Source organism: Mustela lutreola, chromosome 12, assembly GCF_030435805.1.
Source record: "Mustela lutreola isolate mMusLut2 chromosome 12, mMusLut2.pri, whole genome shotgun sequence".
NCBI classification, from domain to species: Eukaryota; Metazoa; Chordata; class Mammalia; order Carnivora; family Mustelidae; genus Mustela; species Mustela lutreola.
Genome location: NC_081301.1, coordinates 50,572,108 through 50,593,591, shown reverse-complemented (window position 1 = coordinate 50,593,591; position 21,484 = coordinate 50,572,108). Strand labels below are relative to the sequence as shown.

The following is a 21,484-nucleotide window of genomic DNA, read 5'->3' as shown; positions in this document are numbered from 1 at the left end:
CAAGGCCCATCCATGTTGTCATAAATGGTAGGATTTCTTTTTTTTTTATGGCTGAAAAATATTCTGGTGTGTGTGTGTGTGTGTGTGTGTGTGTGTTTCTTTATGCATTTATCTATCAATGGACACTTAGGTTGTTTCCATGTCTTGGGCTATTATAAATAATGCTACTGTGAGCATGGGGGTACATATATATTTTTGAGTTAGTGTTTTTGTTTCCTTTGGATGTAGTCCCAGAAGTAGAATTGCTGGATCATATGGTAGTTCTATTTTTAATTTTGTGAGGATTCTGTATACTGTTTTTCACAGTGGCTGTGCCACTTTATAGTTCCACCAGCTTCCCTTCCTATATGCCCACACTACCGTTTGTTATCTCTTGTCTTTTTGATGATAGCCGTTCTAACAGGTCTCAGGTCAAAGTCATTCTAATCATCATGTTAGTTTTATGCATTAATCCATTTATAACTGCATGCAACTTACAACAACCCTCTCATTCTAGTGATAACAAATTGCATGATTATGCTGGAACACCTGTCTACAAGGAACACCATGAACCCAGATATAGACCTACATCTTTCTCAAAAACTAACCAAATAAATGGATCATAGACCCAAATAACAAGCAAAAACTATTAAAGCTTTAGACTAAAACATACCAAAAAAAATTTGTAACCTTGTGTTTTGGTTACAAGTTTTTAGATAAAGTACTAAAAGCATAATCCATGAAACAAAACAGAGATAAACTGAATTTTATTAAAATGAAAATCTTCAGCTCTGCGAAAGACACTGTTAAGAGAATGAAAAAAAAAAAAAAGCCACAGAGTGAGAGAAAATATTTGCAAAAGACATATATGATTAAAAAAAAAAAAAAAAAAAAAAGGACTTACATCAGGGCACCTGGTTGGCTCAGGTGGTTAAGCATCTGCCTTAGGCTTAGGTCATAATCTCCAGGTCCTGGGATTGAGCCCCATGTCTGGCTCCCTGTTCACTGCGGAGTCTGTTTCTCCCTCTCCCTCTGCATTTCCCCTGGCTTGTGCTCTTTCTCTCTCCCTGCCCCCCATCTCTGTTTCTATCTGTCTCTCAAATGAATAAAGAAAATCTTTTTTAAAGAAAGGATTTATATCTAAAACATGCAAAGAGCACTGAAAAGTCAACAATATGAAAACCAATAAAAATAGGCAAAAGCTCTGAATAGATACCTCACCAAAAAAGATATACAAATGATAAAATAAGCATATGGAAAGATGTTCAGCATTATTTATCATTGGGGAGATGCAAATGAAAGCAAGTAAGTTACTACTATACCTACTGGAATGACTAGGGTGGGGGTTAGGGGGATGGGCAAAATGGGCAGAGGGGAGTAAGAGATCCAGGCTTCTAGTTATGGAATGAATAAGTCATTGGAATAAAATGTACAGCATAGGGAATATAGTGAATAGTATTGAAATGCAGTGGCATGATGATAGGCGGAAGTATGCTTGTGATGAGCACCAGTGTAAAGTCACTGTGATACACACTTGGAACTGATATAATGTTGTGTATCAACTACATAAGAAAATAATTCATCAGTTGTACATCATGACCAGCTAAGGGAGAAAGAAAAATGGTAGGATACAGACAGAAAATGAGAAAAAAAAGGGGGGGGGACAGAAACAGTGAAAAAATGAATGACATGGAAAAAAGGCATAGAAATAAAAGCAAAAAACAAAAAGATACAATGAAAGAACTAAAAAAGATGGAGAGAGTCCATCTTTTTGGACTATGTGTTCAGCCTAAACACTAAGAAGGATCTAAAACACTGACAACACCAGTTTCTGGGGAGAAAGCAAGGCATCAGGAACTCTTCTTCATTGCGAGTGGGATTGCAAAATATTCAGCAATTTAAAAAAAAAAGAGGTATCAAGGCATGCAAAAACGTTGATGAATCTTAAATGTATATTACTAAGTAAAAAAAGTTAATCTGGGGGTGCCTGGGTGGCTCAGTGGGTTAAAGCCTCTGCCTTCGGCTCAGGTCATGATCTCAGGGTCCTGGGATGGAGCCCCGCATCAGGCTCTCTGCTCAGTGGGGAGCCTGCTTCCTCCTCTCTCTCTGACTGCCTCTCTGCCTACTTGTGATCTCTGTCTGTCAAATAAATAAATAAAATCTTTAAAAAATAAAAAATAAATTAAAAAGTTAATCTGAAAAGTTTACTTACTGTATGATTTGAATTTTTTTTTTAATTTTAATAATTTTTTTTATTTTTTATAAACATATATTTTTATCCCCAGGGGTACAGGTCTGTGAATCACCAGGTTTACACACTTCACAGCACTCACCAAAACACATACCCTCCCCAATGTCCATAATACCACCCCCTTCTCCCAAACCCCCTCCCCCCAACAACCCTCAGTTTGTTTTGTGAGATTAAGAGTCACTTATGGTTTGTCTCCCTCCCAATCCCATCTTCTTTCATTTATTCTTCTCGTACCCACTTAAGCCCCCATGTTGCATCACCACTTCCTCATATCAGGGAGATCATATGATAGTTGTCTTTCTCCGCCTGACTTATTTCGCTAAGCATGATACGCTCTAGTTCCATCCATGTTGTCGCAAATGGCAAGATTTCATTTCTTTTGATGGCTGCATAGTATTCCATTGTGTATATATACCACATCTTCTTGATCCATTCATCTGTTGATGGACATCTAGGTTCTTTCCATAGTTTGGCTATTGAGGACATTGCTGCTATAAACATTCGAGTACACGTGCCCCTTTGGATCACTACGTTTGTATCTTTAGGGTAAATGCCCAATAGTGCAATTGCTGGGTCATAGGGCAGTTCTATTTTCAACATTTTGAGGAACCTCCATGCTGTTTTCCAGAGAGGTTGCACCAGCTTGCATTCCCACCAACAGTGTAGGAGGGTTCCCCTTTCTCCGCATCCTCGCCAGCATCTGTCATTTCCTGACTTGTTGATTTTAGCCATTCTGACTGGTGTGAGGTGATATCGCATTGTGGTTTTGACTTGTATTTCCCTGATGCCGAGTGATATGGAGCACTTTTTCATGTGTCTGTTGGCCATCCGGATGTCTTCTTTGCAGAAATGTCTGCTCATGTCCTCTGCCCATTTCTTGATTGGATTATTTGTTCTTTGGGTGTTGAGTTTGCTAAGTTCTTTATAGATTCTGGACACTAGTCCTTTATCTGATATGTCGTTTGCAAATATCTTCTCCCATTCTGTCAGTTGTCTTTTGATTTTGTTAACTGTTTCCTTTGCTGTGCAAAAGCTTTTGATCTTGATGAAATCCCAGTAGTTCATTTTTTCCCTTGCTTCCCTTATTTGTGAGCATTCAAAAAGATTCTACTGTAAAGCACTCAGATCAAATCCTGGTATAAGTTAGGAATCCAGTAAATGGTCTTGAAGAAAGTAATGGTTACAGACTGATAAAAAGACATGCCAGCGTTTACTCAGGAGGAAAAAAAAGGTTCAGTAACCAGAACAAGAAAGAAAGATGGTGGATTGGTAGGTGAGGAGGTGGCATGATCCATCGTTCGGCATCTGTTTGGCATAGTCTCAGTTTCCATCAGCCCGTTCATTGTCTGAAGGCGAGTTGTAACCTGTCTATCTGCATTATTGTAGAAGGGTATAATTTTTGGGAATTCCCTCTACCTAGCTGCTATTAACACTGGTGAAAATACCCAAGAAATGAATGTGCTTGAATTTTTATAGGTCTCATTTTCATAACCACCCAACCAATGGAATAGGACTTTTCATACAGTCTTGCACACAGCGTAGACTCGATTGCTAATTGTTGATTGATTCATTCCTAAGATTGGTCCAAAAGACCAAGGCAGCCAAGGATATTGTTAGCTAGGGGCTTCAGACCTTCCAATGAGCAGGCTTAAAGGTGAACATGAGTGGTTTGCAGTTCTTAAAGCACATGTCATTATTCTTGGAGCAACCACTCTATTCCACTCCTTTTATGGATCCAAGCATGAAGCTTGTATCCCCATATCCCCAAAATGTAGCAGATACCACATTTTGACAATATGTTACTACTACACCTTAAGGAGATACTAATTAAAATCAATAAAATACCACCAGACACCTACCTATTATGGTTATCTACCATTCTCTTTCTTCCACTAGACGATCTTAAAGTCCAGGGACCATATTCACTTTTGTGTCCACTCCCTCCTGCACAGCTCTTTTAGTATAGTAGAAACTAAATAAATATTTGTTGAAATAAAATAAGGTTTAAAAAGGCCAAAATCTGCATCATAATGTAAAGAAAGCTTAAAAACCTTAAAAACTTAGTATTTTTTTTTTTTTTTACAACAGAAAACCTAAAAAACATTTAGAGTTAAAAAATATAGTTTGGGAAGTGGAGGGAGTGGGATTTTTTTTTAAATAAAGGAGAAGAAAGTTCACATATTTTAATGATTATATAGTATAAACAAATGGTACATCATATTTTCAGCCTGAATATGAAAAAGAAAGTTTACTTAACATTCAGTTACCTATACTTCACTGACAGAAATAAAAATTAGTAACAGATTATAGGAATTTATTTGGTAGGTATAAAATAGAAATGTCTCTTAGAGTCAAGTTTAGATGCTAAAGCTGAGTCAAATAGGAATCTGCAAAAATATTAAAATCTACAACATTCATGAAGAATGAACAAGATATTGGAAGTAGCCATTGGTTCTGTCTAAGAAAGATAAGAAGGGAAAATTAAAAAGTTTAAGGAATCCTACCTTTAATAAGTAAATAAATATGTATCTTACTTAATTATTTCACTTTTCCCAGGGTATTGATAATGCTCGATGATTCGATGCCAGGCAGTGAGGCTATAAAAATTAATAACTCATTAGCTTATCCTCAGTATTAGCTAATTGTGATTGGTGACAAATTTTGTAATTGGTGACACATTTAATACATTTAGTAATGTACCCAGGGGACACATTTAAATGAAAGAGTTTGGTGAAGCAATTTGAAAAAGATGAAAACATTTTTTGTTAGTGATAAAGTTGCTGAAATTCCAGTTGATTAAATATAAGATACAACTCTATATGTAATATGTGCTTACATTATATATCTTTTCCTCATCTACTCCCAATTTAGTATGTGTCTTATCTCAAAGAGTAAAAATGATCTATATTTATTTCACTGGAATTTGTTTTATGATTACCAGCCATCATGTTCCACCAGGAAGTATTTAAGGAGCAATGGGATTTTTTAAGGGACTTACACTGTAAACAAATAGATCAAGTACCAGTTCACTGAACTTAGGAGACTAGTTCCTCTGGGATGCAGTACTCTACAGGTTAGGACCTTGGAGTTGAGTCAGACTCTTCCTTAAAGGAGCTAATGGTCTGGTGGGGAGACAGACTTGTGAAGATAGAGTTGATCTAAGAGTTAACCAATAGACTTCTGTAGGTGTGCATGCCAGGCAGATGGAACTGAAAGTGTTAGGCATAGAGGAGCAGATGGCTGCTATGTGTTTGGACATCCACAAGCCATTCAGTGATGCTGGAGCATTAAGAGGAAAGGAGGAAAGAGCTGGATGGAGAAGAGGATGCATTGATATGTAGAGGACCAACGAAAAAGGTTTTGGGGGCCTTTAATGATTTTACCAATTTATTTTCAGAGAGAGTACATGAGTAAGGACAGAGAGGGGCAGAGGGAGAGGGAGAGAACCTCAAGCAGACTCCACACTGAGTGAAGAGCGTGATGCAGCCCTGATCTCATGACTCTGAGATCATGACCTGAGCTGAGAGCAGGAGTTGGATGCTTAACTGACTGAGCCACCCAGGCACCCCAGTTTTGGAGGCCTTCAAAAGGAGGTTGGGTTGTAATCGGTAGAACCTCGCTGCTAAAAACACGGCTGCTGGACCACAGCATAAGCATCATCAGGGAATGTGTTAGGAATGCAGAATCTCAGGCCCAAACCCCGACCTCCTAAATCAGAATCTGCATTATAATGAGAACCCCTTGCAGTTGACTCTAAAATACATTAAAATGTGAGGAACTGCATGAAAAGATAAAGAATTGTTAAATGTCATGTGAGAGAGAGACATGACTGGAATTTTCTTTTTTTCTAGAAAGCTCACTCCAGCAGCAATGCTGGTGTTGGACCAAAGAAGGGATAAGATTAAAAACAGAGAGCTTGCTAATAATGGTCCTGTAGTAGTCTAGGGGATAACTGACCACATCTGGAAATGTAAAGTAGGAAAGACACTTAGAAGACAGCAATGACAAAATTTGGCAATCAATTTGTGTAGGGGGAAGATAAAAGATTCTAGGCAGACTAAAAGATTTCTAGCTTGAGACACATGGAAAGATGTGTTGCCAATATAGATAAAGTCTGCAGGAGGAGGGGCATATTTTAAAAACTGGACATGATGAAATACTGAAATATCCATTTAGAGGTGCCTATGGGACATTTGGTTGTGGATGCTTAATAGGTAACTGGGCTCATGCATCTGGAGTTTGGGCTAGACATACATAGTTTTGCAAGTTGTTATCTTATCAATGCTGTCTCACTCCATGGTCATAGAAGAAATTTCCAGGAATAAATTGTAGAGTAAGACACAAGTTGTATAAGGATGGAGCGACAAAGAGCACCAGCGTTTAAGGGATGGACAGATGAATATGAAACCATGGAGAGATTGAGAAAAACTCGAAGGATGTGGTGTCATGGGAAGGAAAGCAGAAGCTAATTTCAAACAAAAGACAGTGGCTAACCAAGTCATGATTCGAGGATGTAAGATGAAGACTGGACAATGTCTATTATATTTGGTACCTGGGAAGTCGCTGATGACCATAGCCAGAGAAATTTTAGTTGGATGATGATATCAAAATGCATGGTTGCTACTGGTCAAGCTTGTGGTGCCATTAAGTGTAGTAAAGCATTATTTCTAGAAAAGTGCTGAGAGGAGGAAAAAATGTTTTTTATAGGAACACAGAGTAAAAATAAGTTATATTTTCTCTTTCTCTCATTCCTCTTCCTCTTTTCTCTCTTTTTCTTTTCTTTTTCTTTATTTTTTAAGATTTTATTTATTCATTTGAGAGAGAGAGCAGGGGGGAAGGGCAGAGGGAGAGAGACAAACAGATTCCTCCCTGAGTAGGGAGCCCAGTGCGGGACTCAATCTCATGACCCTGAGATCATGACCAGAGCTGAAATCAAGAATCGGATGCTTACTTGACTGAGCCACCCATGCGCCCCATCTCCTTTTTTTTTTTTTTTTAAATATGAAGAGGTAAACCTAGAAAATGGTTAATGGTGGATAAATAATGACAATATGTAGGTACGTAGGGAGGAGAGGGAAATAACTGCTGGAGCAAGATCACTACAGGAATGTAGTGAATTGAATTCAGATACAGGTGGAAGATGTTTGCCTTAGGGCTGAGAAAAGACATGTTAATGTGTGGGGCTTAGGGGGGCTTGGGGACAGGGGCATGTAGTTTTGGAAAAGTGGTCATTTTAGGATATTCACATATAAGCGACTTAATTTTTTTGGTGAAACAGGAGACAATGATATTCACACAGAAGGGAAAGCTGCTAGTAGAAATGGGAGTGCCAAGAGAGAATGAGGGAAAAAGCTGACTGGGAATGCAGTTGGGGAGGTGAGGGGCCTTAGCGGGCTGTATTTAAAATTACTCAACCTAGATTGTTTTAGTCTAGAAAATGTATTTTGGTAGTTTCTGCATTATCTAGTCCATCTATTTGATGAATAAGCATATTCAAATGTGTGTGAATAATCTATGATCTGTGATTCTAATGAATGATCAAAGAGGCCATTATTCAGTCAGATGCCTGAGAACTAGAAAGTGCTCCAAAGATGCCCAAAACAAGCAAACAGAAAGACCGTTCCATGACTACGGTGTTGGCACCAGTTGCTGGACATCTATTTTTTGTCTACTATTTATAGAAGAAGTGAGGAATGATAGTGGAAATAATAGCAATTACTTTAGCTAATTAATCTGCAACTTGGAGTTAGAAAGACTCTCAGAATTTATATAAATGCTTCCTTCATGTCCTGTGCAAATGCTTATAGTGCCAGAATCTTCATTATCTGCTAATTAGCCAACTTCATCTCAAGACATCATATTTAATTGTTTGAAAACTACTTTATCAGGATAGGTTATGGCTAACTTCCACTTCCCTTAAACTAGGTGTGCCAAATTTATTTCATTCAACAAATATTGTACACATACTAAGTTTAAGGTATTATTCTTGGACTTCCAGGATGATCAATAGGTCAGGGTCTCTGACTTTGATATCTTTATAGACCAGTAGGGGAGGTAAGACAAGTTCCCAAATGACCACAAAAGAGATGAAAATACACCCATTAGCGAAGTAATAATATGTTGTGCTTTCTTGTTTAAAAATGAGGTGCCAGGACTCATATCTCAATAAATTATGACATGTGTCTCCTACACCTCCTCCCCAATCCTGTTTACATTGGAATGTCTGCATGTTTTTCCAGCCAAGTGAGTCAGTCAAGATGGAAATGCTAATTTATTTGACTGAACATACTCTGCTGGCTCATACTGTTGGGGGAAAAAAAAAAGGAAAAAACCTCACTGGTAATAATGTTACTACCAAATTCTGTTTATATATCACTTGATAGTTTACAAATCACTTTTCATATATTAACCTATGTAATCATCACAACAATTCTGTAAGGCACATAGTAATATTCTCCCCCATTTACACCTGAAGGACCCAAGGACTCAGTTTAAGTAATTTACCCATATTACCCAACAGGGAAGAGGTGAGTTATGCTATTCAGGTTTCATGACTCCAGATCTCAACTAGAAGATCAAGGCCTCTGGATTCAGTGAAGGGGTAATTATGGATACTTAGAGGGTCTGGGGAGGGCATTTAGAGAAAGAAGGCTTTAAAGAGTCATGTAATTTCAGGAGGAAATAGAAGGAAGCCTTTCTAGGTGGAGGGCATGGCAAAATTCAAATTGTGGATACAGGAAGTGTAGGACATGATCATGTAAAAGCCAAGTTTCCATATAGGTGTTTGAGAATCATCTGTTTAGAAGAGATGGCTGACTCTCCGAGAGCTAATAAAAATTTTAGGGCAAGAAAAGAGGGAGAAAAGAAGCTCATGAATGGAGCCCCAACATCACCTATGGTTAGTGGGTGGGAAGCACAGGAGGAACTACCAAATGAGAAATCAAAGAAATGGTCAAAGAATTACTATCATTCCCAGTTGCTATATAAACCATGGGGGAGAGGCTTTCAAGAAAGAGCATATGATCATTAAGGATGATGACGGAGGACAAGTGGATAAAAGACCGGCCTTGGAGAGCTTGGAGAGGGCAGAGGAGTGACAACAAAAGTCCTAATGTAAGAACCAAGTAGATGGGAAGGGGAATGAAGATCAGGAACGGGGCGTGGAGGACTGAGGCAAGAAAGTTTCCTCCCTCTAAGAAGTGAATCCTTCAAGTATTTGAAGATAGCTCTCAAATCTTCTTCCCTTTATCAGGCAAAATGCCATTAACTAATACCACTGATTATCATATGCTTTCCAAATAGGTACCATTGTATTTTCTTCTTTAGAAATTGTTGGTTTGTCAGTTGTCCTTAAAGTTTGGCATCTAGAAATTCACTCTGTATCCCATGTTCATGGTCAGTTGAGCATAGAGTAGAAGAAAGCTATTATATGTTTGTTTCTTATACTCTGTTTTTAACAGCAGCCCACATTTCAATTAGCCACATTTCACTTTTGATTTATTGGTCTTGTAGTCCATTGATTCCATGTCATCCACATCCTTTACTTGCCAACTATTTGGAGAGACAACCCAGACATGGGAGATGGACACTGGAGCTCTGGAGTGGCAGAGCATGGGACTGACATCCAGAAATATACATGGTAGCCTGGACTTTCACACATCAAATATATGCTCTTGGGAAAGTCAATTGTCTTTTCTCTGGGCTCCAGAGAGAGTTATATTAGATGATTTTTAAGCCTCTTTCTAGCTCTAGAAAGTCTAATATTAACAATTGGCAAACAAAATACCTTCATTGATTTACTACTCAGATATTTATAGAGCTCAACATGTATAGAGAGAGTGGTTCTGAGCCCTGGGGCTTATAGACTCCTGGTGACATTATGAAGCAGAAAAGTACTTGGTAAAATGCAGGGAAGAATGGATAAAGAGCAAAGACCCAGATAATTCTTTCAAATTATTACCTACCAAAAGGTGTCTGGAAGGACAGTGGCCTAGGGCCTTTCAAAATACAAAATGAAGAATAGAGGGGCATCTGAGCAGCTCAGTCAGTTAAGCATCTGACTTCGGCTCAAGTCATGATCTCAGTGTCCTCCAATAGAGAGCACCCCCAGCTCAGCAGTGGGGTCTGCTTGTCCTTCTCCCTCTTCCTCTCCCCTTGCTCACTCTCTCTCGAATAAATGAAATCCTTAAAATATGAAGGATAGAGTTCCTACATCTGGCATTATACCAAGAAGTAATCATTTTATGCCATTTCACAGTTACCAAATTTATCTGTGGCATAACACAGTGAACAAAAGACTAGAAGTGTATTACAGTGAAACTTTTTCCAAGGGCTTAGTATTTACAGGAACTACAGCCACTTATATTGAAGAAGATGATGTTAATAACAACACCATCCATGATAGGGCAGTATCATTGGCTGGCTTTGACGTTATCTACCCAAAACATAAAATTAGTGAAGCGTACAAGAAATTTCTAGCAGCAGCCAATCTTGAAATTTGTAGGATGTGTCACAAAATCAGAGGGGCCTACCGAAAGATTATTATTTTTTTCCCAGAATATCAACTGTAGGTCAGTTTCTTTGACAGTTTTAAGATTCCAGTTTTCAACAGTTATAGATAATCTAGGAGGAAAACTGCCCCCCTCCCTTGTGTGTTCTGAAAGCAAACATAGACTATGAAGATAAATTTCTCCTTTCCCTCTTCAGTGTATGCTACTATGGTGTTTCGTTACCTACTGCTATGCACTAAATTAACCCCAAACTTAGTGGTTTAAATCAATAACTATGTCATTATTACCTCCCATAATTTCATGGGTTAAAAATTTCGTGGCTCAGCTGGATGTTTTTTCTACTCCATGTGATATCAGCTGGGACTATACTCATCTTGAAGCTTAATTAGACTAGAATGTCCAGGATGGTTTAGTCATGTATCTTATACCTTAGTATGGACAGGTAGAAAACTGGACTCAACTAGGGCATTGAAATATCTGTGTCTCTCCACATAGTCTTAAGGTTTTTTCTATTTCATGCAGCCCTCTCCATTTGGTACCTTTACATAGCCTCCTTAGCTGGGTGCTTGGACTTCATATTTGGTGACCGGAATTCCGCAAAATACAAAAGTGAAAGCTGTTAGGCCTCAACACTCTTTGGCCCTAAACTCTCATGATGCCACTTCTACCTTATTCTATTGGTTAAAGCAGGTCACAGAGCCAACCCAGATTTAGTGTGTATGTAGGGGACAGTGGAGGGGGGTGTTCATTCATTCATTCTAGAAGACATGGTTCAGTTGGGACCATATTGGAAAATAGTACAACCAGGGCACATGGTTCAGTTGAGACCATTTTAGCAAACAGTTACCCCTTGAAAAGTATTGAAAATGGACACCAAAAATCAAGAACTAGACCCAACTAAATATGACCTGGCTCCACTGAGCTCATTTTTCATAGAATAGAAAATAAGAAAAAGTATTTGATTGCTGGCTTTCTATTGATTTTTCTTTTAGTATAAACCCAAATATGGATTATGAAAATTGGCAATAAAAATTATTTTTAATAAATCCGTGGTCAAGTGTTTGCTTTGGCAACACATATAATAATAACCTCATGGTCAAGAAGAAAGGTAGTGTGTATGTATGGGGGGCATATAATTGGTGATCCCCAGGCTATTTCAGTGAACAATTTATACAAGAGTCACATTATCATTAGCTTAAATGATGAATATGACTTAATTTTGCTCTACCTTATACTGTAAACCTTTGATATCTTTTCAAGCTCTTGTCCTTTTGGGCTGCTTCCATGAGTGGTACCTACGAATAAGCACTGTTCACTACCATGGAAAGACCACCATTTTCTTTCCTTCCCTGTTCCAGCCTTTATGGTGTTTTCTACTGTCAAGACTTCTGTACCTGAGAAGTTGAATGGAAATACCACGTAACTGTTGGCAGTGGTCACAGGTGAACCACTTCCTGCCACAATGCCCACCCGCCTTTTACCTGGGTATCCCTATCCTTTCTGTAGGTGCTGTTGTCTTCCTTGGTATAGGCCCTGTCCTTGTTAGGCACTCTTGCTGGTCCATGCCACTGACGCTCTAAGTCTATAGGGGCCAGATCTCCCACAGGTCAAATGAGAAAGCAGGCTTCCATGCTTTGTTAGCTATCATGCTTGGTTTTTAGTGCCACCCCTTTTTGTTTTTTCCTTAAAGTCTCACTCCCCCGAAGAAATCTGAGTAATAATAATCACTATGTTGAGTGTAGAGTTGTTCTTTTTTTTTCTTTAATATCCAAGTCCAGACCAATCTGAAATGACCTATCAGGTGCCTGGGTTTCCCATTTTTGGGTCACATTGAGATTTTTGCAACACACATGCACATATACACATTCATACATAAATATCACATGCATATATACCTTTCAGATGCTTTCATTTCCTTACAAAGATTATGCTTCTTTAATAGGAACAAATTATTACTAATATATAATAAAGTAATAATACATTAATATGACAAATATATTCACTGTTCCACATCTCTTTCCCCAAGAAATACATGGGCTGAATTTCAGAAATAACTTGGAAGTTGAGAGACAAGAGTTTTGGAGAACCAGCTGCCATCTCTGTGAAGTACACTGAGAATGACAGATAAGGGTGAGGAGGGAAGAGTGGACATTGAAAGAACGCTTGCTATGTGTTAAGTGTAAACCTTCCCATTTCTTGGTCATTTTCTTGAGATACTGAGTAAATATTTGAAATTCTTTAAGATATGTATACAATTTAAATACTGATAGACATTTCTCCCAATTCTTTGTGTTTACATTTCTTAGAGACCAGGCCATGCGGTATGTGTGTGCTGGTTGGGGAGGGTGTGGTGAACTCACATGATCTCAGTTACACTATTACTATTAAGGCAGTACCCATAGAACTGTGCCTTGAATACTTCCTTAAAGGGGAAGTAAATCTACATAGGACCATACTATCCTTTTTTTTCTTCTTGGTACATGTTGATAAGACTTCTAGCCAGTGACAGAGAAGCTTCTAGAGTTCATGAAACAGTAAAAGTTGATTTGTCTAGAAAATGCTTTAACTTATCACCTTGATACTTCTGTGTGCAATTAAAGCCATTGGGACAACTGAATACAGTATTGGATGTACTATCCTATATTTCAGTAGTAGGACAAAGAAACTTGCTAGAGTAGGGGTGAATTTGGAGCTGGGTATAGGTGTCTGGGTGAGGAACCAGGAGACAGAATCAGAGCTATCTCTTATCCACCAATTTTGATCATTGTTTCCCAATACTGTAGAGAACTAACTGAGACTTCAGTGGCAGAGAGAGTGAAAAGAAACCCAGGTGTTCTCACCATTTATTTAGCATCGTGGGGACTGGATGGCCTTTTTGCTATAGATAGGGATGGTGAATTGGAAACACGAGTTCTAGTCCCATAGCGCTTGGGAAGAAGAGAAGTTGTGTTAGCTGGAATCCAGAAACAGATGTCAAGACAAGATTAAGAATGCAAAAGGATTAATGGGGGAAAAGAGGAGGGAGGCAGAGGAGGCCAAAGAGCCAATGGATGACTACATTTCAGCTATCCCCAGTGGAGGGAAGAAAGAAAACAGAAAGGTTGGGTAAGAAGAGTCTCAGACCACAGTGAGGTGTTGAGAAGGGTTTGGCCAGCCAATAAGAAGTTCTACAGAGAAGTCACCCATCATAGGTGAGGTTGAGGATCTCCCCATCTCTCAGGCATAGAGCTGCTTTGGTAACTGCTATGTGTAGCGTAGGGCTGGAAGCAGTCTCTGGGCAAGAAGGAAGTGGATTCAGTGCACATCTGGCCCATCTTACAATGAAGCTTTCTGCAGCAGGAGATATGACTGGCACATCTTTATGGCCTCCAAAGGAGTTAATATAAATTAAGCAAGGGCAAAGACAGAATTTCTGCCCTAATTAATCTTCATTTTGATTCACAATATGAGAGATACCAGGAGAAATATCAATCTTCAACTCCTTTCAGCTAAGCAACTTTAGAAAACCCTGGGTAATAATGTTGATCTAAATAAACATTGCCAAGTATACAGCTAAAGAAGATTGATTCCTACCACCACAGTGTGTAAGTAGAAGCCTTTATGTTCTTCCTTTTTTTCATCTTACAATTTTCCTCTAACTGCTCAACTCTCTTAATTCTTGCATTAATGAGTGTTTACTTTTGCATGTAAGATTTAAAGCATAAACCTAAGCACAAAGGAGCAATTTTAAGACCATATCTGTCTCTCTTTGTCTTTAGAAGATGTGACAATAATGTGCCCTTCTACTTAAGAGTAAAACACAGGGAATTCCGCCTTTTCTGTTTTGTGTGTTCTTTTGCTGTCTAAGTGTAGATCCGAGTCACAGCTGTTACCATCTTTCTCAGGTTGAGTATTCTAACTTTGGAAATTGTACTCTGCTCCCCACTTGGTAGGAATGGGGTATAATGTGTCTTAACGTGTTTGAGGAAGGTAAGGAAGAAGAGAATTTACTATGTTTCTTGGGGAAATTGTTGCCTTCTTTGAGTTATTTGGCTGCTTTGCCATCATGTATGTCATGGGCTTTGTCTCAAAACCCACATCTTTTCTCTACCTGATGGCTCAAGAAGGCAATGGATGTTTCCCCTCCTCTGAAAAGATAAGAGGCTGGTGAAGAGGGTCTCCAAAGTTCTTTCTAGCACTTCGATTTCAACACTCGTGCCTACAATCAGTTATGGAAATGCAATAGCTCACCTGCAGATCGAGCCCACATTATACACAGTGCCTCCATACCCTTTGATGGAATTCCTTTTGCTGCTACTTTTTTTTTTTTTTTTTTTACACATTGTTCTGTGAGGGTACATTTCTCTGTATGTGTTTGTTCATTTCTTATTTTGCCGCCCTTGTTGTTTTAATGACTCCTTGCCTTGTCAAGGTCGCTATCTATTTACCTTAAAGTTAAAGTAGATCTCTTTAAGCATTCCCCCCTACCCCACAGCATAAAGGTTATTTTGCTAGGGTAATGGAGTTTCTTTTCATTGACATTCTGGGACAGATCTTTAAATTCCGCTACATCTGGTCACCTTGCCTCAAACCATATTATAGCTGTTACCCTAAATCAGACCTGAACTAAGCATGAACATCTGTACCAGGAATTATGAGGCCCAGCTGAGCACTTTGGACCAGTATGTTCCATCTCACTTCTTTCTGCTTTAACTGTTTAGCAATTATCTTTACAATCCTTAGAAATAGTAATTAAAGTTGGTAAAAGAACAAACAGAATACTGAAATGTCTTTAAGCTCCAAACACCAGGTATATAAATGTCAGTGGCTTAAATATGGTTATGAGAAAGTTTTTATTCACTCCCCGCACCAGTCTTCTTGGGGATCATATTTAGCCTTTCCTTGAGGGAGTATAACAGTGCTAATCAGCTCACAGAGTTGGCAGCCATTAGCTGGGGACACCTGAAGCCACTTCAAGAACTTTTTCATTTTCACAGACAAGCCTGCTGTGGCAGTAGTAGGGACGGATAGCTTTGTTTTAATCACCAAGTGTCCATCTAAAGAGATTGAGTCGCCCCCCACCCCCCACCTTAAACAACCAACAGTACTTTCAGAGATAAGCAGATGATTTTCTAAGTGGGCTCTTCCAACCATGAAAGCAGTTTATTCAGTGACGGTGTCTCCCTGCTCTCTAGACACATTTGTGAACATGGGCACACACGGTGGTTGATCTCAGCATAAGTTGATAGAGCCTCTTCGGACAGGCGACTGTGAATTTGGAAATATTTACAAATACCATTACTTTGGGACATGGTCTCATAAGTGTCTGAAATACTTTTCTGCATTTTAATAAGGAAATTTCTTTAGTAAGATTATATGCCCATAATTTTTTTGTTTACATCAAATTACTGTTTATTCATTTTCCCATCTTACTATATTTGAATATTCCTACCAGGAATGAAATTATAGGGATTAATGGAAGGGGAGCCATTGAAAGTAGGCTGGATATTGTTTTGTTTTGTTTTTTCATTGTATTTGTGTCCATTAGCATAGCCCTAATATAAATAGACTGTAAAATTATTAATTTCCTTTTCCATATCAGGGACCCTTGTTTATTGCCAAATGGAATTTACTAATGTCAGGCAAACTCAATTTGTTACCAAATGTCAGGCTCTTTAGTAAAGTTAGAAATATCTATATTTTTTTTGTTTAGAATCTACTTCTCAGTATATTTAGTCCCCAGATTTCATTTAGGACTATTCTTGTTTGAAGCTTAGTGTATAAATATTTTAGGGGGTAGTGATAGGATATTCATCCTTTGGCTTGATTTCCTTCAAACCAAAAGTTACTCATTCTTTTAGATTGGGAACAGATTTTCTCTTCCTTCCCTGGTCTCTGAGTCACTTAGATTTTGAGGATCAGATGGTATTGATATTGGGGGGCAGAGCTACCTTTGGGCTCTTGGAGTCCATATAAATTCTTACTTCCTCCTATTATTTGGTAGGGTTTCTCAGAAATGGAGCTAGATGTTTTTGAGCGTCCAAGGAAACTTCCTATTCAGCTATTTATTCAGTAAGCATTTAAACGTCACTTGTGCTCATGACCCTGACACCAATCATTTCAGTGTCCATTGGCATCTAAACATAGGTATTTATTCAGAAAACACAGGAACCAGGTACCTAAGTTGTTTTGATGATTATTCTAATCTAATGAGAATTTACAGCTTCACTACCTTAATTCTTAGTAAACGAAGAACCAAAATGCAGACATAAACAGATGTTACAAAATCCTTTTGGTCGGAAAAAACGGTGTGGTTTTCAGTGCTACACTTTGTAAGTCATATTGAAACCTAAATCTGACCCATGGGACATGAACTTGGCTACCTTTCAGTTTTCACAGAAAAACTAAACGAAGAAAGAACAACAATAAACTGATAATTTGAGGGCATCTTTATATGTTTAAACTTCTATTATTTCCACATCCCTTTCTCCAAGCCTGGAAGCCAATGGTTGCTTCTCCTGGAGTCGTAAGAACATGATAGCTGCTTCAAAGCTCTGGCCATAATCCATTCCTATCATCAACATTGCAATTGCTATAGAAATTTCAGCTCTTCCTTAATGATGGCGGAGATTCCAAAATTTGAACCAGTTGCTCTGTGCTTTCACATTCCAAATTCTAGTCACAACCCATAGAGCAAACTTGTACAAAGTAGGACATTTGGTGGGGCAGCCGGGGGGTGGGGGGGATTCCTAGCTTTTCTTCCACCAATCGTGTTCATTGTGAGCTGACAACTGTGGGTCAGAATACTAACCAGTATTCTCTGGAGCCACCAAGTGTCAGGTCAAGCAGGGGAATGCTTGGTGCCAGGTTATGATGGGAGTGAGTGTGAAGCAGGAGACAAAAGTTGACATAGTTTGAGTTTCTGACTATATCCTAAAGCCAAATGTAAAACCTTTAGTTATTATTCAGTGACTTTGGTTTTTCATTTAAGCTACCTTTACCTCCTTTTCCCCTCTCAGGAGATGAAGAATAGAGAGCTACTTGAAAGACTTCCTTGTTTCCTGTATTTACCTATGTCCCTCCCTAAAATCTCTTTATGTTTGATCGCTCAGCTCCACTCGAGAACACATAAACCACAACAATAAATTGCTTCCATGCCTTCCTGGATCTAATGAGACTCTTCTGGGAGCTGGTATTTCTACATTCCTGGGTTCTCTAAGGAGTACCCCCATGTGCCAAGGACCAGAAAGAGGAGTCAATGTTTGAAGCAGGAAATGAGATTATAATTGGAAAAGCAATCGTCCCCATAGGGAACAAATTCCAGCACATGACAGTCTTTGTGATTCCTGAGGAGCAGTCCTCAGGAGTCTAGAAATCCTGGAGAAACAGGTGACTCAGTCATGATTAATTTTTTCTTGCCCTGTTCCTACAGGTGAATAGCCCAGTTTGAATCCCGTAGAGACTTGAATATTTTTTTTAACATTTGATTTCTTAAAAAATAAAATAATTTTTATTTTTAATTTATTAATAAAATTAATAACATTAATAAATTAAATATACTAATTTTTAAATTTATTCATAAGTAAATAGTGACAGAGAGAGAGATAGTGAGAGAGGGAACACAAACGGGGCAGTGGAGAAGGAGAAGCAGGCTTCCCTCTGAGCAGGGAGCCCATCACGGGGCTCGATCCCAGAACCCTGGGATCATGACTTGAGCGAAAGACAGATGCTTAATGACTGAGCCACCCAGGCCCCTGAGACTTGAGTTTTTTGGAGACACTGTCTCTGATTCCTAATCCTAACATCGGCACTGGCTATGTGTAAAATTCCTCCCCTTCTCACATTTCTGTTTTCTGACTGAAAAACTAACACCATTGCATCTAAAACATAATGGGGTGCCAGTTTTGCTGCATCTTTTATAATATGCTAACTACCTTATAACTGCAAGGGGAGTTTTGCCATATCAGGTGTAAAGTAACTGTATTTCCCAAACCGAGAATCAGGAAACTTGGTCTAACCATGGGAAAAAGAATTTTTAAACTGTGAGTTATCTGGAAATTTTCATGTTTCAGTCAACATTTAGTTGAATCCAGGGCCTGGGGAATGATAGCGCAAAGAACCATAGGTGGCTCTCAAGTAACTAATTGTAACAAGTTGAATGTAATGTCCTGAATGTATTTTCATGGAAAACCAATAGAAGAATGCCTAAAAATGATGAAATGTAGTATGTTTGGATTGTCCTTGTTAATAATTTCTGTTGGTATAACTAGACCATTAGACCCAGTTGCATGTTACGTATCTGTTCTTCCCGGATGGTTCTTATCTCAACTCTCGTATCCTCACATTTGCCATACTTTCCCTCCACAACCTCATTCACCCCAACTTATTATCTACCCCCCATATGATGCCAACACTTACATATCATCTCTGGACCGGTCTCCTTGTAGTACACAAAACTCAGCTTCCTTTGCCTAACGCTCCACTAAAGCTCCACTTCTCTGGAACCAGACTTCCCATCTAACTCACATAATTGCTCTTCCTGAAGTATTTCCTATTTGTTGTAAGGGCTCCTATCCACTTTTCTCTTCTGGTCAAATCCAGACAGAAAATATAGACATAACCTGAGACTTATCACTTGCATTTAGCTGGCCACCAGATTTTCTGGTCCTTTCCTTTTCTCCTAGCCCCTCAGGTCTTCTTGAGTTCTCATGATCTGAAACTGGCCCCCTCATCTCCAGTCTTACCTCCTCAAGGCTACCAGAATGCACTTCCAAACTCATAAGACCAAGCAAGACTGGCTGCTTTGGTCTTTCAGTGAGTGTAATTCATAATCTGTTGCTATCCCATGCTCTCGTGTACCTCCAGACTCTTGCCCATGCTTGATTTCATAAAACACAAATATGGTATCTCATGCCTTACTGCCTTTCCTCAATCCCCCTCCCCTTCCCCTTGTCGGGCTAGTAAATCCTGACCCTTCCTTTAACCTCACTTTAAAGTCTTTCATAATCCTTCTTCCGAGAGATAATCAACCTTGCTCTGTATTCTCGTGGCATCCCGTGTTTACTTAGAATTTTTTCATTGTTGGGGCACCTGGGTGGCTCAGTGGGTTAAGCCTCTGCCTTCAGCTTGGGTCATGATCCCACTTTCCTGGGATCGAGCCCCGCATTGGGCTCTCTGCTAGGCGGGGAGTCTGCTTCCCTTCTCCCTCTCTGCCTGCCTCTCTGCCTACTTGTGATCTCTGTCTGTCAAATAAATAAATAAAATCTTAAAAAAAATAATTTTTTCATTGTACTAATTAGAGCAGGTTAGCCATAGTAACAAATAGTGTCTAACATGTGCACCTTCCAACACAGTAACTGTTACTTCTTGATCATGTTACAATATGAGGTAAGGGAACAGGTCATGGGACGGCCTTCCTGCATACAGTCATTCAGGGAGCCAGGCTAATGGAACCTCTGACACCTTTAACAATTGACGTCAGGATTTCCCTGAGGCTGTCACCATTCCAGACGGACCTGAGGGCAACAGAGCACAGAAGGAATGTGGGAGACTTTTATGAGTAGTCCTAGTGTATCACCAGTCACTTCGACAAGCTAAAACTCAGCCTTGGCCACCTTCGCTACAGAGGAGGCTAGAAAATGGGCTTTAGGTATACCAGTGATGATGAAAAGATGACAGCTTTTGGTAAGCATCTAGTAGACTCTGTTACATCCATGTACGCATGAGACAGTACCCTGAAAGGAAGAACTCTATCCAATAATACAGGTCCTGGTACTTGGTAGTACTTGAGTAAATGTGTGTACATATGAATAACTGAAAAAAAAAAACCCAAATGAATAAAAGATACTACTTTGCATGGATTGACTGATTGATTGGTCAATTTAAAGATTTTATTTTTTTATTTGACAGAGAGAGACAAAGTGAGGGGGAAACACAAGCAGGAGTAGTTGGAGAGAGAGAAGCAGGCTTCCTGCTGTGCAGGGAGCCTGATGCGGGGCTCAATCACAGGAACCTGGGATCATGACCTGAGCCGAAAGCAGACACTTAATGACTGAACCACCCAGGTGCCCCACTACTTTGGATTTAAGTAATCATTTTGAAAATCAGTTTGAAATAGAAGTCTAAGATTTACATATTTATCTATCTATCTCTCTATATATATATCTCCTTCATTGTAACAGTATTTCTAAAACACACAGACTGTAAAAATTATTATCCATAATTTGATAGATACAGATATTCAAAACTAACTTAATAATGATCAAATTAATTTGGGTACTCTAAATTGCCTAATTAGTAATAATTGTTCATGAATAGAAATTAAATTAGAAACAGATAAGCACAGGATATCTATAGGGAGAAAGTGGTTATAATTACATTCCTCTAACTTGTATGTTCTTATCTATTCTCAATATTAAATTGAATTTTAGTTTAATTAAGACCTTCTGCCTTAGTATCACATCAAAGTATTGGGGAAGTTGAGCATCTTGGTAAGAGTTGTGATTTATAAATGTCAACATTCTTGGGAAATATAAACAGGCAGAAATGCTTTCTAAATCAAATACACAGCTATGATTGAGAATTAAAACCTAAACCAAATAAACTAAGTGTTTGCTGATAATTCTTCCTTTTTGTAGCATTGCATCTTCAGTCTTTGTGTTTGACATCTCACTTTCTCTTTTGGAGCATATTTGAGTCATTTGTCTCTTTCTTTTATCAGTTTAACAAAAGAAACCTGTTTTTCATAGGCATAAATTTCTCCCGA

General features: G+C 38.8%; 1 protein-coding gene across 1 annotated transcript in view; it reads left to right on the top strand.

The window, feature by feature from the left end:
* Positions 1-21,484, top strand: part of ADAMTSL1 (ADAMTS like 1) — a 908,570-nt gene that overhangs the window by 228,633 nt on the left and 658,453 nt on the right. The gene's annotated exons all lie outside the window — the stretch shown is intronic.